The sequence below is a fragment of the Sinocyclocheilus anshuiensis genome, unplaced genomic scaffold, assembly GCF_001515605.1.
Source record: "Sinocyclocheilus anshuiensis isolate Anshui unplaced genomic scaffold, SAMN03320099.WGS_v1.1 scaffold1575, whole genome shotgun sequence".
Taxonomy (NCBI): Eukaryota; Metazoa; Chordata; class Actinopteri; order Cypriniformes; family Cyprinidae; genus Sinocyclocheilus; species Sinocyclocheilus anshuiensis.
In genome coordinates this window covers 180972-187317 of record NW_015548276.1, presented here as the reverse complement: position 1 = coordinate 187317, position 6346 = coordinate 180972, and the positions used below count along the sequence as shown (strand labels likewise).

Sequence of the window (6346 nt, the reverse complement as noted above, 5' to 3'; positions counted from 1 at the left end):
TATATATATATATAGTGTATATTCTGTATTATTATTTTGTACACTGTATTATTGTTTTGTACACTTTTTTTTCAAGTTTAAAGGAAAACATTTTACACTTAAGATGTTCAATATATGTTCAATGTATAATAGATTTATGTTTTTTTTTTCTTCCAAATATGAACTAACATGAATACCCATGCAACCACAAGCAACAACCATCCCGTTATATACTATGGTAATGATCAGGAGTTCACAGAAAGGGGGACAGAAGTGAGTTTCCATTCTTACTTTACGAGACTTTGGCGGTTCTCTTGATATTTGCGCCAATTTGAACCACAAATAAACGTTTCTTGTTATAAAACTGGGTCATTTTGTTTCCTTCCTGACGTGGATGCAAATTAAATGTTTCTTGGACTGAATAGCACAGTTTTGTGATGAATAATCACGAACAGACTACCCAAATGAGAATACAACTTACTTACACGTTATGTAGCTATGCAGCCTTTGCGAGGAAATACGTTTAACTTATAACGTTACAGTAGCGCGTTTCTAAGAAACGCTCGCGCCGCCTCATTTCTACATCACGTAACAGTATGGCATTCGTTGACTAGTCCAAAAAGCACGCAACGATGCTTTTGAAACTGTAAGTTAGCGTTCATACACAGTCGTGGTCGTCTCACCTTCTCAGTAGGTCTCTAGGAAGACATGCAGTCTGTCAAAACCCGCTCATCCGAAGCCGCTCCGCAATAACGGAATAGCGACCGAGACGCCGTACACTCACGAGATACGGAATACTCGCTTCAGTTATGTGGTTTATAACGGATTCGAGCGCGCTACGACGAGATGCCTTGAGGACGGAAGGGCTTGTCTTATCAGGAAGGGTCTTTTGACAGTTGTCGGCGCTGCGGCTCCACCTCTCGGCGTCGTTTCGGTTTGTTTATAGAGAGATGATGCAGACAGCGAGCGCTGCTCCGTGCGCCGCCTAGTGGACATGCGCAGTACTGTAGAAAATCTAGCTCGTCGAGTAACGCAATATTGTAATGCATTACTTTTAAAAGTAACTTTCCCCAACACTGATCGTCACATAATCTTCAAAATCTTATGTCGTCTTTAAGTAATTTTTCCAGTTTTGGTAAAGAATATGCCATAAACACTTTTAATATATGCTGCATATATTTGTATACCATATTTATACTGTTATATTTGTTGTTTTATTGTTTTTTATAAAATGAAATTTAATAGCGTTTTGAAACTCTTTGGATTCACCTTTGACCTTTTGGTCTATATGTCCCTTGAATATAATTTTCTGCTAAAACCACTGATCTATAATAGAGTACATATATATAGATCAGTGGCTAAAACACTAATTAACAAAATGACTACAGTATGTTCCTTTATAGCATATATAGCAGACATTTGAATCTGAAATTATAGAGAAGTCCTATTTATCACAGGTTCCAAAATAAATAAAGCAGTACAACTGATTTCAACACTGATGATAATAGGAAATAAATGTTTCTTGAGCAACAAATCAGCATATTCAATAGAATGATTTCTGAAAGATCGTGTGACACTGAAGACTGGAGTAATTATGCTGAAAATTCAGCTTTGTCATCACAGGAATAAGTTACATTTTTAAATATATTAAAATATAAAACAGTTAGGCCTACTTTTAATTACTATAATATGTCACAGTATTTCTGTTTTATTGTATCTTTGATCAGATAAGAGCAGCCACATCAAAGACTTCCTTTAAAAACATTTAAAAAATCTTACCGACCCCAAATTTTGGAAGGGTAGTATATTTTATTAGTTCTTTATAAACAGAAGATGGCGCCATCGAGCCTTGTTAAGCTTGAACTGTCTAATATGAACCGTCCACAACCCCTAAAGAAACCAGGACCAATTGTTTTCAGATATAATACATCTCATCTCAATCTCATTCTTCCTTCAAGTTCTTAACGTACTAGTAACCCAGTGTTGAAACACATTTGCCTTTGTATTCATTCAAATTAAAAGGACATTTAACTAAACGTTATATTAAACACACCCTCACACTGCAAAAATGGCTATAGGCCTACTTTTAAATAAAGCTAACACACAAGTTGAAAACTTTAACACAATATTGAAAACTTTTTCAGCACAGACCAAGCAAATCCTCATTTTATTCTGCTTTAGGTTCAACAAATACAGCTTTACTTTGGCTGTGAGGACAGAAGCATTGTGAAAGAGGTTTTTGCTACAGGGTTAATGCATTCAGAGCTCTGCTGCCATCAAGTACAATGCAATTTGTACCCTTCTCAATGAGTCAATGGGGGTTAACTGAGAGCTATCGATTCTAATGTGGTCTAAAGGGATTGGATGAATGGTTAAAATGTCACATTTGCCTCAAGGTGTTCACCTTGAAGGAAACATTCCAATCAATAGTGCATCCTCACGGGCAGCTTTTTGCATTTAGAACCATTTTGACCATGTCTGATTAATGAGACATTAACAGAGCTTGACAAAGACCCCCAACTATAATTACTTTATTTGCTTTATTTTGTTTCAGCAAAATAGTTTTACTGCTACAGCTAATTGGTCACAAGCTGTAAGAACAATGAAATCCGAATTATAGCTTTCACATATTTTGGTGTGGCAATGAGTTTCCTAAGTTTCATATCTCAAAAAATAAATATCAAAATAAATAAATAATAAAAGAAATCATACTTTAAAAAAAGTAAGCATGAAGGTCTACTCCCAAACATAATCACCACTCGAAATATAAAATAGTTATGAATTGTTGTGAGATTGTGTTGTTTTAGCTAATGTTACTGCTGTCACCTAAAATTTGCTACTTGCTATTGCTTGTCACATCAAGTTATTTTAGGGGGAGGGGCTATCTCATTCTAGAGAGCATTTGATTGGGCAAAAAATGTTGAGCGCAAGATGCATTATCAGTACTTCTGGTCCATTTTCCTGGAAGACGAAATTTTGAATATCTAAAATGCAGACAGAATAAAATCCACAAATCCTCCATTTAATATTCATGGGGATTTTAAGATTGCAGTGTTGTAAGCTTACAATCTCTGTAACCAATCTGTGCACCTTCATTAATAAAGCGAGGCGACATGCAGTGATCATTTATTTCCTGTCTGCTCTATAGATTACATTGCTTTATCAGACCCAGATGTTTTGCTCAAGGTCACAGATACACACTGTAAATGGTGTCAGGCCCAATTGTAACTGAAAATGTGATTATTTAATCACTTATGCAAGGTGCAATCACATAAAGGTCATCCGGAATGAAAAGCAGATGAAGAATGTGAGGAAACGAGAAGCAGTTCCCAAAATTTGATTTTTAGTGCCTTTTTGCTGTTGCCAAGGAAACCAGCTGCATGTGTGTGTGTGTGTGTATGTGTGCAAGTGCATGTACACTTGTGTGTCAGTGTATAGTTTGTTTAAAGCAGCTATAAGATCATAAAATCAAGGAAAGACTACTCAATTTGCTCTTTTTGTCTCTCACACACACAGATGCACATGAAAATGAGGATGAAAAAAATCTCAAGTGAGTTCCCAGACCAGAACATGGCTTCATATTTCAAAAGTCAAGTCAAGTCACATTTATTTATATAGCGCTTTTAACAATACAGATTGTGTCAAAACAACTTTACAGCGTTAAATAGGAAAATAGTGTCAATAATGCAAAATGACAATAGTAAACACTCAATTTTCAGTTAGAGGCAGTTTCAGTGATATCATCATCCAGCTCAGTTCAGTTTAAATAGTATCTGTGCAATCAAGTCAACGATATCGCTGGAAATGAAGTGTCCCCAACTAAGCAAGCCAAAGGCGACAGCGGCAAGGAACCAAAACTCCATCAGTGACAGAATGCAGAACAAACCTTGGGAGAAACCAGGCTCAGTCGGGGGGCCAGTTCTCCTCTGGCCAGACGAAACCAGCAGTTCAATTCAAGGCTGCAGCAAAGTCACATTGTGCAGAGGACTCATCAAAAGACATCAGGTTAAAGCTTTTGTCCGATACATTCTTCATCCAGTTCAAACTGCTGGGTGATTTATTCATTATTTGGAAAGCAAGTCATGATGAAGCAGTTTTTCATTTGTACTTGAAGGCAATCAGGCTCACTTGTTCATCTAACAAACTCTAACGTTCTTAATAAGATGTGGAACACCGACTTCTGATGCATATGGATTTGCCTGAACATGTGTCAGGCACTGAGAACAAAGAGAAAAAAAACACAGTTTGCCATCAGTTGATAACACAACACACTGACCAGTCTCCTTACTAGTTCTGATGTTACATATAAAAAGGTTTCTTTATTATTTATTATACAGACCATTCTAACTGTATAGGCTAACCGATAAAAGTAGATTTTTTTAAATTATTTTTGATTTTTGATTTTAATAAAATAAAAATAATATTTCATTAAAATTTATATAAAATCCGTCATTTCTAAAATATGCTGTTGACAATGTTTCATTACATTTAATATTCAAAATTGTGCAAAATTTGTGCTAAACAAGTTGTGGATCTTGAACTGTAACAATAGGAAGAATTAAAATAAGAATTGAAATGTATTGTTTGTTTATTTTCAAATACAAGCGTGAATAGTAATATACCTTGTGTGTTTGCACTGTCACTTCATGACTTTATGGCATATGAAAAATTCCCTTGAAATTTAAATGGAAAACTGGAATACTCTGAAATTTGCATTCTGAACTGTGAAGAGTACCAGTCATTTTTTAGCTACTTCTGTTTATGCAGCTGCTCAGCTGTTTCTCAGGTAATCATTTCATTACATTTATGAATCAGTAAGCATTTTTAGATTTTTTATAATAATTTTATACGACCAGCAATGGCACTTTGCTGTATTAAAATATTTTGACGAAGTAGGCCAAAAGGCCCTTTGACACCAATACTTATTGTAGCATAGGGTATGAGACTACACAATGAAATGTTAATAAAATAACTAAAGCATTAAATGTGTTCTAATATTGATCTAAAGTGTATTTTAGGGGTCTATGTGCCCTGTTTATCAATAGACTTTTCTATGTGCTTATTTGTGCCTGTGACAAGAGAAATGCAAATAAATGGTTTTCAGACTGATTGCATCTTTTGACGGCAGAGTGATTGCGCGACAGAAATATTTTATCTCTGAAACAGCAAATTGTATATGGATTGCTGACTTCCTGTGAAACAAATGATGCAATATAGCTGCATTAGGAAGAATTAAAATAAGAATTGAAATGTATTGTTTGTTTATTTTCAAATACAAGCGTGAATAGTAATATACCTTATGTGTTTGCACTGTCACTTCATGACTTTATGGCATATGAAAAATTCTTTTTCATATGATTGTACAGTTTGTACGAAATTCATATGTTTGTACAGCTTCTCACAATCGCTTGGCAAATTAGAAAGATTGACTGTCATTAGGCTGATCACCAGAACGACAGTACAGACAGTTGGAAAGGGCTCTAGGGAGAAAGAAAGAGAGGGAGGGAAAATATGAGGGATGAGAGGGATAAAGAATGCCAGCCAGAGAAAAATAAGCAGGCCAGAAAGGAAAGACAGAAAACAAATTAATTATTCATCAGTACTCTGAACCTTGTACAGTCCCTGTGGGAGGTTGTAGTATGGAAATATAGTGCCATGCTGTCATAAGTTTCCTTTCAGCCTGAATTCCCCATCACGCTCAACCCTTGATCCAAAGTGTGCTAAGATTAGTAGTGTTCGAGCTCTCAAACAATACTCCAAAGGACCACTTTGACGAAGCAAAGTGAGGCTATCTTCAGTTTCTGGTCGTCCACTTCAGGATCAAATGCACCCAAATATTTTGATACAGAGAAGCAATATGTAGGATCAGCTTCTACTCCAAAGGCTTATTTGGAAATGTATTGACCACCGCATTTATTTTCAAATACTCAGAAAAGAGCACAGAAGAAACACTTTCATTTTTTGTCGCCTTGTAACGATGATAATGCTGTCTGGAAACCACTTGTGTCCGTGAATAGAATTTATAATACAGAATAATGTAAAAGCTTTCCGACTTCAACATATTATATGCTTTACTTTGATAATCGATCAGTCTATTTTAAATCATGTTTTAGTCATCCTGAATTTGTTAGATTTATAAATACTTACATCTATTATGATGCACTATTATGTGCCAGTGTATACACTGTAAAAAGTGGCAACCTGCAATTTAAAGAGACATTTTTATTTGATTTAACCCTTAAAAAGTAGTTTTGTTGGTATAAATTAAAGTATTTCGTTTGATTCAGTGATGCTAAATTATATGTTTGATTTGAATAAAACCAGTTTATTTAGATGTTACCATTTTAGGTTATCTTTTTTTTTTCAG

General features: G+C 35.2%; 1 protein-coding gene across 1 annotated transcript in view; it reads right to left on the bottom strand.

Moving 5' to 3' along the window:
- The window catches only part of sun2 (Sad1 and UNC84 domain containing 2), an 8254-nt gene extending 7353 nt beyond the window's left edge, over positions 1-901 (bottom strand). The window contains exon 1 of the mRNA XM_016443356.1: positions 663-901. The gene's annotated coding sequence lies outside the window, so the exon portion shown is untranslated. The remainder of the gene's footprint in view (positions 1-662) is intronic.
- Between the last annotated feature and the right edge of the window lie 5445 nt (positions 902-6346).